Consider the following 15,237-nt stretch of genomic DNA (forward strand, 5'->3'; position numbering starts at 1 on the left):
GACCCCATGAAGGTGGGTGTCAGTGAGGAGAAATTGTAAATCTGTGGGACCTCTTGTAGTAGATCAATACTTATCCCTAGCATATGAATGGACTTTGGGAGTCCATTCCACATAGAGGGATACTCCCTGAACCTAGACACACGGGGGTGGGCCTAGGCTCTATCCCAAAGGATATGACAGACTCTGAAGACCCCTTATGGAAAGCCTCAGACTCCCTGGGGAGCAGAAAGGATATGTGATAGGTAGGGTTTTTGTTGTGGGGGTGGCAGGGGAGGATGGGAGGAAGAGGGAACTGAGATTTACATGTAAAACAATCTTGTTTCTAATTCAAATTAAAAATGGAAAAATAATAAAAAAGAAAAAGAAAAAAACCTGAGTGTGGATTTTCGTTAATTTCAGATGTCAAATTGGCAACCCAAGAATAACCATCACAGCCTACTTTGTGAGATGGAACCCAAATCTGTCATCGATAGACAGACACATGCCAAAAAACATGTGGCCAGATAGGCCAAAGGCCCTAGGGGAGAGCTTAAAACTATAATCCTGCTAAATGGACATTGAAATGATTTGTAATGATTCATTGCTATATTCCTAGAACAGTGCATTTCTCAACCCCCATCAGAGAAAATTCGTCTTGCGGTAGATGGCAGTTAACAACATAAAGATGCTTAGCTGTTCAAGGATCACATAGCCATAAATGGGACATACATATAATGTCCCTACATCCAAGGCTCCAGGAACTTCAGTGAATAGGGGATGGGACAATTAAAAGAGCAAAAGTGAGTGTAGGGGGGCAACTTTCAGAAAACAGCTTGTATTTTCAGACAAAAGCATGATAATTTCACATCTGAACACACAGATTGAGATGGCATACACAAGACTTACTCAGCCTCCAGCCAGACAAAACTCCACCCCTAGCTGAGGGGTTATTCACATTTGATGACTTCTGGGAGAGGGATAGTCAGCTTCCTTTTAATAGTGTGACCCCTGGAAAGTTTACCACACTCAATAGCAGGCCACACTCCAAAAAAGTAGTTGAATAACACAGTCAATGTTAGGTAAAGAGGTGAGAATAGAGTGGATCTTGAAGAAAGGAGTAATATGAACAAACTACATTTTATGAAATTTTCAAATTAATAAGGTGTTATTTTACAATCTATGTTAGAAATTAAGTTTGAGAGCTAGTATCTCCTTTGAAACTCTGGATGGAGTACTCTTGTCTTTTTCTAGCTTCTGATAATTCTCTGGCAATAGCTGTTATTTTCCTCCTTTTATCAGAACTTCAATCTGTGCTTCCACTGACACAGTCCTTTGTGTGAATGCAGGTCTGTATCTCTTTCTCTTCTATAATGACCCCAGTTGTATCATAAACCAATATCAACACATTAAAACATCTGTGTCCAAATACATTCTTTTACTGACATTTTGGGTTCTCGGATTTCAGAATATCACTAGTGGGGAAGAACATAAAATACTTTAAATTTTTCTTTCTATCAGAATAGTAACTAATTACAATTACAGTTAATCCACCATGTTATATAAAGTATTACACATATTAAAATAATTGTTGAGGTCTGGGAAGATGACTCAGTGGGGAGAGAACTTACTGTGCGAGGATGAGGACCCAAATTCATATCCACAACACCTATGTAAAATAGGCAGCTTGGTGCTTTGTGTCCAGAAACCCAGCACTGGGGAGGGAGGACAAGAACTAGTGGATACTGGAGGCTCTTCTGACTAGTAAGTCTGTACACACTCTAGGTCAATGAGAGGGCTTGTCTCCAAAATAAGACAGAGAGTGCTGGAGAGATAAGACATCCATATGGTGAAGAACATATGTTCTCATAGAAGACCTGAATTCAATTCCAAGCACCCATAGAGTGATCAACAATCATCTGTAACTTCAATTCCAAAGAATCTAATGACCTCTTCTTGTTTTTGAAGGCATCATACACATACACAAAGCACAATGTACACCCATGCGTGCAGACAAAACACTCATGCACATAAAATAAAATAAATATAACAAGTATAAAATAGTGACAGAAGAAGATACCAAAGTGGACAGTTTGGTCTCCACTTAATATACATAGATGATTGTACCCATACACCTATATATACACACATATTTACCACACAGAAAAAAACTTTAAATATAAATATTCTAAAAATGATTCAATATATGAAAATGCAGAAAGCAACTATACAACATTGAAATGTATGGCTGGGGAAAACAAAAGCTATGAAAGTATGTTTCACTTCTCTTATTTAATAGTTAAGAAAGAATATTTTTATATATTTAAATATATAAGTATATATTTAAAGTTAATTACAAATAAAATAAAATAAGAATTTTTAAATTTCTAATAAGGGCATAAGTGGCTTTATTTGAATGCTATATTTCAATAGGCTACACAAGTCTGTTAGTTACCACTTGAGGCCATTATAGCTCTAAGAACACTCTGCAGTTTCTTTTCCAAAATTAGTTGAATTATGGAAAATGTAGAAAGTATTAAGTTCACCTTTTCTGATAATTATACTTCTCTTGCTTGTTTGCCTCTAACCAACCAGACAGGTGACATTTGGGAGGCCACATTTTGCTTTCTCCACATCTTCCTCTAAGTAGAAGTGAACAAGCAGGGAGGGGATCCAAAGATCGAGAGACTCTCTGTAGAAAAAGCTGCATCTCTGTATTGTTGATTACACCACTGCTTCTTTCCTTATTGCTAAGTCCTACTTCTGATGCTCTCACAGTAAACAATTGCTACTTTGGTGTGATTACTTACTGGTTCAATCATCTAAGGAACTCCTTTTTATATTTATTTGTTGGTGGAATCTAGAAGACTATTTTTTTCTCCCAGATGGTGCCATGTATCACTGTGAAGATATATGGATTCTGTGTATGCAATTAATGCCTTATTAGTTTTCTGCAGATAAAACTTTTTTACTCTCAAGTATTTTTAAAACAATTTCCAATCAGAAAAAGAGGTAAACTCATGATCAGCTACACATAAAATAAAACAAGGACCTCACGGGAATTGTGGACTGGGGGTGGACTGTGTAGAGGAAAGCAGGGTAGGAAAAGACAAGGGGGTGCAGAAGGAGGTGTGGGAGGGAGAATTGTGGTTGGAATGCAAAATGAAATTAAAATATAAAAAATGGTGAAAAATAAAACAATGAAACAGATAACCCTGGAGCATTGAACATATATTTGAATGCATGTTAATTAACATATTTGTAAACATGACTAAACTCACATTATTGAATACTGTTGTTAGAAAATATCACAAATATGTCTACACTCGAGAAGCACCTAAGAAAAGTGATAAACTACTTAATTAAAAAAGCAATAATATACTTTTTAATAGGAGGCATGTGGGAAGTTTGATGATAGCTCAAGTAATTTTAGAAGCAGAGACAATTAAACTTGATGGATTGAGCACAAACCTTTTAGTGATTGTAAGCTAGGGACTGGCAATACAAAATGGTGGATTCTTGAATTTAAACTAAGACATTAACAAACTTTTCTGTGAAACAATAGAGATTTAAAATAGTGTAAGAAGGTGCTGGTGGTTATCTAGTGGATTGCCAGAATGTGTGCTCTGACATGGACAGAGAATTGAGCAACCTGGCAAAGACAGAAGACTCACCTGCAGAGAAAGGGGGAGGAGCAGCTTCTTTCCCTTGGATAGAGAGGTCTAAGGCTGAAAGTCCACCAAAGAGAGGCTGGCTTGGCTATTCTATAGGGCCTCTGGGTCTTCCTAGTCATCCTATTGGTCTTGTTTAAACACCTGCCCCCATGCATTTCCACTATTTGCGTTCACAATGCCTTCTGGGAACAAGGTGTGGCCATCTCAGGAAGCCTGCCTTCAGTTTCCCTGACTGCATATGTTCCTCTAATCCACTTCAGCAACTTAAGAGGAAATTGCTAAAGGATCAGTTGTCACTGGTGACTCTCCATCTTGCCTATATCTTTAACAGTCATGCAATAGGTTTACCAGAATAAAGAAATTTGATCAATTTAATTAATGAATTTGATTCCATGGGTATACTTAATATTTCTAATAATTAATCACTGTTAGCTTGAAGATGTATATGAAGTTTTATAAAAGCAAATAAAAGCAGGTTTTAAAAGAGAAGTTGGCTCTCAGCCTAGACACACTGGTGAGGGTCTAGGCCCTGCTCCAAATGATATGACAGACATTGAAGATCCCCCACTGAAGGCCTCACCCTCCCTGGAGAGAAGAAAGGGGTTGGGATAAGGGGGTCGGTGGGGGGCAGGGGAGGAGGGGAGGGAGATGGGAACTGATATTGACATGTAAAAGAAGCTTGTTTCTAATTTAAATAAAAAAAAGAAAAAAAGAGGTTTGGTGTTAGAAGTGTTGAGTATAATGAATATGCTTTTTGTGTCCCCCCTGCTTGTCATCATCAGCAACCTGTATTGTGATGCCAAAACAGTTTCAAAGTTAATGCTTTTCTGCAAAATGTCATTGAGATACTTATTATAGGGACCATTTGTAAATATTGAGATACAATTCATATTGAACTTTTAAAATGTATAATTCATTGGTTGCTAGTATATTTAAAAAGTCATATAACAGTCACTGAAGTCATTTTAGAACATATTTATCACCTGCAAAACACATTTATTGATGCATCTTCATTAGACACAGTGTCCAGTGTCATAGATAATTTCTTTCAAATCAGTCATGTACATTGGGCATATTCACACTTCTTGTGCTCCTCTTTCTTGTCCATCCTCCATTTTACATGTGAAATCTAAGATCACAAATGAGAGAAAAGTTGCTGTATTTATATTTCTGAATCTGGCTTAGTTTAATATGATGGTCTTAAGTTGAATTGTTTTGTAGTAAATGTGGCAATTTCATTTGTGGTGATATATTGTTTGTGATTTAATAAAGCCATTGAATATCAGTTTATAAAACTAGCGACAGCCATAGAAGCTGGGCAGTGGTGGCACACACCCTTAATCCCAGGACTCAGCAGACAGAGGCATATGGATCTCTGTGAGTTCAAGGCCACCCAGGACTACATGAGCATGAATCAGTCTAAAAGAGAAACAGATCTCACGCCTTTAATCCCAGCACTAGAGAGGTATATAAGATAGGAGCAGGGCATTCCGTCTTCAGTATCCTGGTAGTCTCCAGCCATATTGAGGTCAGGATCTTCCTTCCAGCCCTGAAGAGGTAAGAAGTCTCTGGTGACTTGGCTGCTTTGCTTTTCTGGTCTTCAGCTTGAACCCCAATATCTGTCTCTAGGTTTTTATTATTCATGTTCCATTCATTTTTGTAGATTATTGAATAAAACAGCATTGTTTTATTCAAGGGGCATGGATATCACATTTTCTTATCCATTCACCTGTTGATGGACACCTCTGCTGATTCAATAACTTAGCTATAGGTGCTAGAGCCATAATCAACATGATTTCCAAGTATCTCTGTGGCATGTTATTTATTGTTCTTTGAGTCGATACCCAGAACGGATGCATTTATGTCAGATGGTGGGCCCACATTTAGTGTTATGAAGAACTTCTGTATTAATTTCCATAGTGCTTATACTAATTTACATTCCAACCACCAAATATAAGGATTCACTATTTCCTCCATTCTGACCAGTATTTGTTGTTAGTTTTCTTTATCACAGCTATGCTTGCTGTGGTGAAATGGACTCTCCCTCTAGTTTTAATCTTGTTTCCTTCAAGGCTTAGGATGTGGAATGTTTCTCATGTGTTCATTTGCAGTTAATATTATATTATTTGAGCACTGCCTATTCATTTTATTAGCTCATTGATTAACTGAGTTGTTTGGGTTTTGTGGTTGTTGTTATTTTTATTTAACACTTGGTTTCTATTATGCAGGCTGTCTTTTCATGGACTTGTTTCCTTCACTTTGTAGCTTTTTAATTTCACACAGTATTGTTTGTCAGTTCTTCATATTATTTCTTGAGCTGCTAGGGACCTTAAACTAATGTTCTTAATAATGGTGTTGTATTTATTGGTAATTATGAAAATTAAAGATAATAACATATTTAGTCTGCCACAAACCAAATCTAACCACCAGAAAATTTTAAATAAAAACACATTCAGTAGTGCATAGAGGCACATACACATGATGTACATATGTGGGTGTATGTGTCGTGGCACATATGTGAAGGCCAGAACCAATTTCATGGAGTTGGTTTTCTCCTTCCCTCACTCTGTGGATTCTGGTGATCAAACTCAGCTTGACAGTCTTGTGCTGCAAACATCTTTACTACTCAACCATCTCATCAGCTCAGTGTTTGAAAATTAAGTTTATTAAAACGTTGTTTTTTAAATAGTACCCCGACTGCTGAAAATACATATATTCCCATCCGACCCCGAAATAGGTAAATTCTGTTCATACCCAGATGAGGTACTCACTTAGCCTCCTTGGATTGAAAATGTTGAGAGATGGCTTCAGTTTTCTTCCGATCATTTTATTCTTATTTAATATATTTTAAAAATATTCCTGGGGCTGAGGGGATGGCTCAGAGGTTAAGAGCACTCACTCTTCTTCCAGAGAACACAGGATCAATTCCCAGCACACACAAAATAGCTCACAAATGCCTCAGGGGATCTGACACCCTCGCTTAGACATTCATGCAGGCAAAACACGAATGTACATGAAATAAAAATAAATAAATCTTTTAAAGAAATATTCATGTTTTCTCCATGTTCCCTGAACTACTTTTGTTGTCTTCTCAGCTGAAGAAGCATTTGTTTGATATTTTAATGTCTCAAAGAGACACTATTTAACAGCTAGCTGGATCCAGAGTGTCTCTACAATCCGTTCTATGGATGTATCTGCTCAGTTCCTCACTCTTGTGAGGGAAGGCATTGGCTGTTAGTTTTGTTGGACTGTGGATAGGGCCTGGGGCCAGTTAGGCAAGCACAGTGCCAATGAGCTGCACCTGAGACATGTCTCAGTGTGGATGCTTGTGCTAATCCCACAATGCCAAGCTGTATCGGAAGTGCTCCCGTCTCACCCCTTAGGCACATCTCTGAAGAACTGCAGCTCTAGTATTTTCTCTAAAGTCTGTGTCCCCCTGCTTCCAGTCTGTGTCCCCCCACTACCTCCAGTCTGTGTCATCTTAATCCTCCAGTCTCTGTCACCCCCACAACCTCCTGTTTGTGTCACCCCTTCTGCCGGTGTGTACCCCTCTTGTCTGTGTCACTGCCCTATACTAACTCCTATCTGTGTTGTCCCCACTATTCTTTCTTAAAAACATGCTAAAATTTACATGTGGAACCATCTGGATCTGATATTTTCTTATTGGGAAGTTTTAAACTCAAGATTTATTTAATTGATGGATACAGGACTACATAACTAATCTAGTTTTTTTATTCACTGCCTTTTAGTTTGATTCATCCAGGAAATTGTCATCTAAGTTTTCAAACTTATGGTTTGAATTACTGCAGGTTTTTTTCAATGTCTAAAGAATCTGCAATATACCCATTGTTTAATTGGGTTATTTGGTATTTTGGTGCCTAGTTTCTTGAATTCTTTATATATTTTGGAGATCAGCCACCTGTCCGATGTGGGTTTGGTGAAGATCTTTTCCATTCTGTAGGCTGACGTTTTGTCTTATTGACACCATCCTTTGCCTGACAGAAGCTTTCCAGTTTCAGGAGGTCCCATTTATTGATGGTTGCTTTCAGTGTCTGTGTCCTACCGGTGTTATATTTAGGAAGTGGTCTCCTGTGCCAATGCATTCCAGACTATTTCCCACTTTCTCTTCTATCAGATTCAATGTAGCTGGATATATGTTGAAGTCCTTGATCCACTTGGATTTGAGTTTTGTGCATGGTGATAGATATGGAGCTATTTGCAATCTTCAACATCCACTTATGCCAGCACCATTTGTTAGAGGGGTTTTCCTTTTTCCATTGTACAATTTTAGCTTCTTTGCCAAAAATTATATGTTCATAGGTATGTGTATTGATATCACAGTCTTCCATTCAATTCCACTGATTCACCTGTCTGTTTTTATGCCAATACTAAGCTGTTTTCATTTCTATATCTCTATGCTAGAGTTTGAAGTCTGGGATGGTGTTGCCTCCAGAAGTTCCTTTATTGTACAAGATTGCTTTAGCTATTCTGGGCTTTTTGTTTTGCTGTATGAACTTGAGTATTGTTCTTTAAAAGTCTGTGAAGAATTGAATATTTTAGCAAGATTTCTATTTTTTTGCTATCCAAAACCATGGGAGATCTTTCCATTTTGTGCTATCTTCCTCAATTTCTTTCTTCAAAGACTTGGCATACAGGTCTCATACTTTGTTTGGTTAGAGTTATCCAAAGATATTTTATATTATTTGTGGCTATTATTAAGAGTGATGCTTCTCTGGTTTCTTTCTCATTGCATTTATCATCTGTATATAAGAGGGCTACTGATATTTTTGAGTTAGTCTTGTATCCTGCCATATTGTTGAAGGTATTTATCATCTGCAGGTGTTCCCTCGTAGAATTTTTTGGGTCACTTATGTACACTACCATATCATCTGCAAATAGTGAGAGTATGACTTCCTTCCTTCCAATTTGTATCCCCTTGATCTCCTTTTGTTGCTTTATTTATTGTTCTAGCTAGAAGTTTGAGTACTATATTGAACTGATATATACAGAGTGCTTGCCTTGTTCCTGACTTGGGTGGGATAAAATTGTGTTTCTCTCCATTTAGCTTGATGTTGGCTTGCTATATATTGCCTTTATTATATTTAGGTATGTTCCTTGTATCCCTGATCTCTCAGAGCTAGTGGGAGCTCACAGACTCTGAACTGACAGCTGGGGAATCCGCATGAGACCAAACTAGGCCCTTAGAATGTGGGTGACAATTATATGGCTTGATCTGTTGGGAGGGTCCCTGGCACTGGGACCAGGATTTATCCCCAGTGTATGAACTGGCTTTTTGGAGCTGCTTCCATATGGTGGGATGCCTTGCTCAGCCTTGATATGGAAGGGAGGGGCTTGATCCTGCCAGACTTTTTTGGTTCCCCAAGGGAGGCCTCACCCACTCTGAGGAGTGGATGGGGGTGAGAAGAGGGTAGGTGGGAGGCAGGAGAATTTGGTATGTAAAATGAAAAAATTAAACAAAGAAAAAAAGAAAAGAAAAATAGTCTGCAGTGATGTTTTCCACCACAATGTGATCATTTCTACTTACCATCTCTTCCTCTGGTCAGTCTAGCCTACGTTTGTCAACTCTACTGATAGTCTGAAAGAACTAGACTTTTATTTTATTGCTTAAAAACATATGCCTGGTTTCTATGTTATAGGTTTCTGTTCTTTCTTTGTTAGTTCCTTCCTTCCGTTTGTTTGAATTTTATTTTTATAATTTGTATATTAATTTATTATTATTTATTACTATTATTCACATTGATTTATTTCTTTTTAAAAGAATTAATGTATGAATACTCTCCAATGAAGTGCTCTAGATTTCATAACTTTTAATTTTACATTGCATTTCTACCACTTTTAAAATAATTTTAAATTTCAGTTGATACTTCTTTGATTTTCAGACTGTTTTTCTGTGTAATATTTTATTATATTTTCCACTAAACATCATTATAGGTATTTTAAAAGTTATTGTTAAGAGATGTATATAGGATAACTATGTGCAATCCATCTATACATACATACATACATACATACATACAGGTAAACAAATATAAATTATACTCCTCTCTTAATGTATTATATATTTAGGAACACAAATTTAAAGTTGAAGTCTTATTAAAATAGAAACATTAAGAAGCTCCAGGAGATATCTCTGGACTTCCCAAAACTTGGTATTGCTCATGTGTTTTGTCTTCACAAAACAAAATTTTGTTCAACTCTTCTTGATGTGCATGTGTGAGTGGGTGTGCATTTAAGTGTTATGATGTATACGTGTGTTCATGGCTGGGAATGCCAGTGGGGGATGTTGGGTGTGTCCTTCCATCAGTGTCTGAATTATCTTCTGAGACAGGACTCATAGCAGAATCTAGAACCCATAAATTCATTAGACAGGATGGCTGTCCAGCTTATTCTGCAGATCTGCCTGTCTCTTCCTACCACATACTAGGTTTATAGATGCAAGTAACCACAGATGACATTTTACATGGGTGTTGAGAAATCCAAACTCAAGTCTTGACGCTTATACAACAGACGTACAGACTGAATCATCCCCCAGGCCATTATTTCAGTCTTACTGTGGAACTACTCTTATTGACATTGATCTCTTATTTTTAAATATCAGGCATTTTTTGCAAATGGTAAATACACTAGAATAAATTAGAATAAAATTAGATCATCATTTAGAGCCTGCCTCACACTGATCCTATAGAGGAGCACTTTTCTCATTTTGAGCTGGCAATATATTTTATTTGCTATTTTACTGCTGCTTACTTTTCATAGAATTTTCTTTCAAAAATAAAGATTTCTTTAATATGATTATTTTTTCTAAGAAGATGGAGGCAAATGAAAAATTACTTGAAAGAAAATTAATGCTATAGATGACAAAAGCCAAAGTTAGACATTTACTGCATGGCATTTAAACCCTGATCTAATTAAAGGACAGGTCTATAGGAAGAAATATGCCAGAAATTATGTTACATGTTGAACTCATTATTAAGTTCTAACTTACTACAATAGAATGAAGTAGTCATTAAATGAAGTTGTGAAATATCCTATGTGATCATCATTCTGACAGTCTTCCCCGAACTCAATTCTCATGAGGCATCTTTGTTTTCCGTTTTGCATGTGGAACTCATTGTGAGTTTGTAGGAAGTGAAAACTGTCATGTAAATCTTTATTTCCCAAGTACTGAGTATGTGCAACATGTGCCCCATTGTTCTGTTCACATGGGGAAGGAAGGAAATGATGCTTCATTCTTTATAAATGAAGTAAACTCAAGAGTTTCTCCATCGCGGTGAGCATTGGTCCCTGGAGAGTTGGTTCCATCAGATAGGTTTAGTGATAAATTGGTGAAGATAAGATCTAGCACAATCTTAACTGAGGAGGTTGTTGGCCTTCAACTTTCCCCAATTTTTACAATCACACAACCAAGAAAACAGCTTATCAAGCATCTACATTGTGTCACTTCTGTACATTGCAAGAACATGGTCTAAGTGGCAGGTTAATATGAAAGCTCAACCATTGTACAAAATAGAAAAACTAATTGAATAATGCTTTGGAAAAGAAATTTGTATGAATCTTTCTCTATGATTTCTATTGTTCTTTGGGAGATTTTTCTTTATCAGACATGAAAGCTGTCTTTTCAACTGTGCAAAAGGCCACATTTAGCAAGTTAAAGAATGCAAAGTTAAAAGTTAAAAAATAGTTCTAACTCTATAGTTTCTGTAACTTACAGAAAATAGATTAATATCAGACATTTAGAACATATTGATGAGATCAATATAGGATGAAGATGAACAGTGAGAGTCTGTCAAGGTTATGAATTAACCATCCTTTCATACCTTCATCAAAGAAAGTTCAAAGCACAGAATGTTGCTGGGTACCCTTAGAGTTACTGGTTTCTTCATGGTCTGGCTGTGCCTTACTGAAACCTAACCTCAGTGCTCTAAAATGTATCCTTTAGAAACACTAACTTCAGTCATTTTTGTTGAACACTTACTATTTAGGAAGCATTTGTTGAGCTTTGAGAGAAATTAAAATGACAGAAAAGTAGTATTTTCAAGTTTTGAGGGATAAAAGTCTGTAAATTATCATTGGTGACTTAAGAGGTATTATGTTATACATGTTTATTACATGCTAAAATATTTCCCATGTATACATATTCAAGAATATAAGTTCCAAAAAAGCATTAACATTTAAAAATTCATAGTTATATCTCCATTGTAATCTATAGTTTCTAATGCATAGTAGACACACTCCACAAATACTTTCAAATCAAAGAATGAAATTACTGAATGAAAAAGAGGAAACAGAAATGAATTAAAAAATATTAAAGATGATTTTATAAGGAAGGATTTTAAAGTTGTTATATAGTAAAAGAATAATCACTTCCATCAGAAACAATAATATCAAGTATAGGAAGATATATTGAGAGTCTAAAAGCAAAGATTTGGAACTTTAAAATTCACATTTTATTCATAATGTAGATGAACTTGAAAGTCCTAATGGAGGTTTTTGAATTATAATCTATAATAGTAAGAATTAAAACAGTATTGTGATCATAATAGACCTCCATACACATGATACTCTGTAGCTTCATGAATGTTAAAATTCCTTCCCCAGAGCTTCTGAGATAGCTTAGTAGGTGTTGCCTTACCTGGCAACCGAGTTCCATCCTTGGGACCCACTTGGTGGAAGGAGAGATTCAATTTCCACAGGTCTTTTGACTCTACAGGCACTTCCAATGGATACTAATATTTACATGTGCTCATTTCCCTTGTATAAAATGATGTCATATTTACATATAAGCTATGAACAGTCTTCTATAACTTTTAAATCTGTATAGAATGTGAACATGTGAACATTATGCCAATAGTTGTTATACTATATTGCTTCAAATACAATAGCAAGAGGAAAAGTTCCAAACAGATGCAAACACTGAAGCCCTAACTACATAGTACATGACATAACAGTATGACATTAAAAATAACATTTTGATTCACTATTGCTAGATTCCCTGCCTATAAAACCTGTAAATATGATGAGCTGACTGCAATATTTCTCATGATCCTCTTAGCAATCAAGGAAGGAATAAACCCTCAGAGCTATTGCAGTGGAGCCAACTCACCAGCTTAACAACTAGCCACACACACATTTAACTATATGGTTAACTATACCATGAAAACTTTAAGGGCTGTCTCTTAACTGTGGACTGAATGCCACTGGGCCATGTGTTTATCTGAGGTCACTGGAGAAACTGGTTCCATTCTATTGTGTCCAATGTACAAATGCTGGGCTTCATTCGTAGACCCACTTATAGCCTTGTTTTGTGACCACTCCAGCCTGTTTTCTTAGCATTGATGAAGAAGATAAGGATGAAACCATCATTTATTTCTGTAAATTTATGTTCAGCTGTCCTCTCGAGAAGCCAAAACTTAAACTTAGAAAGAAAAATGTCCTTGAAATGCAAGGACAAGATGACCTGAGATATGAAATGATTTTGCAACCTCCTTAGACACAAATTCTCTGGCTTTTGTACTCCTTTGTCCTCGTTGGCCACTCTAGTCATTCCCTGAAATTGTGCATCCAGTCTGAGTTTCATCCTGTCCTTGTTTCTGGGGTGTGGGAGAGGGAGGCAGGTGAGACTTCTGATATTGACTAGCTCATGGTATATTGTTAGCTAATTTAAAACACACTTGTTAATGTCAAGATTCTTCTCCAGATGATCAAATACTTGCAGTTTCAATCTGACTTTTTAGGTTAGCTGAGGTTAACTAATATGTAAGTATTAACATGAAAAATAAACACTAGGAGAAATGAAACTAGGCAATTTGAACAATTGTTTGAAAATAGATTTAAATTATTAGAATCAAGTAGTTATGCTTGGTAATAAGTATATAGGCAGAATCATACAATAGCTTCCTAAAACTTAATCCAATATAAACAAGTTCTGTTCCTTTTAATCACTAATTTTGTAAAATGTGAATTTTTACGTAGGGTTGGTAATATTTCCCACTAATCATAATTCAGAAAAGATTAAAGATAAAAATCATATCTCTCTGCCTCACATATCCTCACAACTATGTATTTTTACTTCCCAAATAACATGAATGTGTATTTTTCTCTTTAGTGAAACATTTTATACTCATCTATGAAAGAAAATACAGATTTCCCAGCTTTTTTCCCCAGTAGCATCATTTGTCTGCGATGTTGGCAATGTATATATTGACACTTTCAGATTCTGTTTTTCATAGCATTTTCTCCAAGACATATTTCAATCTCAAGTTATCAATTGACTTAAATTGTGTGTCTTTAGCCTCATTTAATCATGTGTTCACATAAGGATGTCCAACCATAATCAGTGTGAGATCATTAATGCCATAGGCATATCTTGCCCAGAAGACAGTCATTCAAGTGCCCTGTCCTATCTCCCAGCTCTTACATTCTGTCTACTTCCTCTTTTACCATGTTCCCTGGGTCCTCTCTCTCTCTCTCTCTCTCTCTCTCTCTCTCTCTCTCTCTCTCTCTCTGTGTGTGTGTGTGTGTGTGTGTGACAGATATTATTAAAGGCTGCACACTCAGTCTCTTAGTCTTAGGACTTTGACACATTATGCACCTCCATATGGAGTATTGTCACTGCAAAAAGAAGCTTCTGTGACCAAAGGTGAGAATTGCTAAGGTCTAAGAGTACTACTGTCTTAGGGTTTCTATTGCTGTGATGAGACACCATGACCAAAAGCAAGTTGGGGAAGAAAGGGTTTATTTGCATTACACTTCCAAATCATAGTCTGCATTGAAGGAAGTTAGTACAGGAATTCAAAACAGGGCAGGAACCTGGAGGCCAGAGATGATGTAGAGGCTGTAGAGGGGTTCTTCTTACTGGCTTCCTCATCATTACATGCTCTACCTGTTTTCTTATAGAACCCAGGGCCACCAGAATAGGGAGGAAACACCTAAGATGGGTTGGGCCCTTAGCCATCAATCACTAATTAAGAAAATGCTCTACAGCCAGAACTTATGGAGGCATAAGTTATTTGGGCTTCTCTCCTTTCATATAACTTGAGCTTATTTCAAGTTGGCATAAAACTTGTCAGCATAGGTGTAAACATAAACATTTAGAAGGCAATTTAGAATGGTGTATGAAATGCTATATGGAAGCTTACTATTTCACAACACAATGAAAAATACAATTGGAGAGATAGTAGAATAAATGTGATTTTAAAAAGGGACTAGTGGGGGCTAAAGGATTCATTGAGGATGGGTGTGGGAAGATGGAGGAGGAGGTAGTGTGTAGGTTAACCAAAAAGGTGTAGGGATGTATGTTTTTGTGTATCTGAAGTATTTTATAAAGCTTAAGAAATGAACTCAAATGTCATAAGAACACACAGGAATATTTTTAATAACAGAGATAAGAAGTGAACTAGAACAATTGTAAACTGGAACACAGTGACAATCATATTAGAAGGCACAAGAAACAGTGGGACGCAAGGTTAAAGGCCTTTCAAATACTAGGAGAGTATTAAATTTCCTACCTAAAATCCGGGGACTGCAGGTTACGATTTTTTAAGTAACAAAGCCTATGTCAGAGGAA

Source organism: Cricetulus griseus, assembly GCF_003668045.3.
Source record: "Cricetulus griseus strain 17A/GY chromosome 1 unlocalized genomic scaffold, alternate assembly CriGri-PICRH-1.0 chr1_1, whole genome shotgun sequence".
NCBI lineage: Eukaryota > Metazoa > Chordata > Mammalia > Rodentia > Cricetidae > Cricetulus > Cricetulus griseus.